Here is a 782-nt window from a genome sequence, read left to right on the forward strand (position 1 = left end):
GTCCTGGAGGAGAAATCCGAGTGGTCCCTTGCGGAACACCACACAGAGTTTCCCTGGGAAGAATAGCACTTTCCTGTGCATCTTGACCTACCCATAAAAACAATAGAATATTAGGTTTATTTTAGGAAGCTACTTTTGAAAAACGTACTGATATTTCAGGTATTTCTCACATCACATGGCCTATCAGAAATGTTGCTGCTGTAGATCCTCTTTGATCTCTGAACTTCACTTAAAGCAGTTCAAAAGCACAGTGTGTGTGTGTGTGTGTGTGTGTGTGTGTGTGTGTGTGTGTGTGTGAGAGAGCAAGCACACACTTGTGTGACAAAGAAGGGGGATGGGGAGAGATTCAAGAAGAGGTGGAAAAGTACTTGTGTATTTAAGAGGAGAGAGTGAGGAGGCAAGAGAAATGTTTGGAAAGAGTGAGAAAACATACATTTGATCAATACTGTAGTCAGACTTCAGTTGACTCTGATACTCTGGTAATGCCATAGTTAATTATTTCCAGACATGAAAGAAAAATGCTAAGTTTGTAAACAAAAACCATTTGTGGTTCAGCATGAGATGTTGTGTATCAATAGGCTGTAATTGGTCAGACAGACAGTACCAAACGAGCGTTGCTGGCGAGTTATCATACAAGCTGTATATAAGTTTATATTACGTCTCAACATCAATACTATCCAGATAAGTGTAAAATAAGTTCATGTTCATTCATGATTTAACACGTAATTTCCCCACACTCCACAGACTTATATGCTTCATCGGTCACTAACCGCTGAGCTAAC

The sequence above is a fragment of the Seriola lalandi genome, unplaced genomic scaffold (genome assembly GCF_002814215.2).
Source record: "Seriola lalandi dorsalis isolate HSWRI2012SDOR001 ecotype SW California unplaced genomic scaffold, Sedor1 jcf7180002054576, whole genome shotgun sequence".
Classification (NCBI taxonomy): Eukaryota; Metazoa; Chordata; class Actinopteri; order Carangiformes; family Carangidae; genus Seriola; species Seriola lalandi.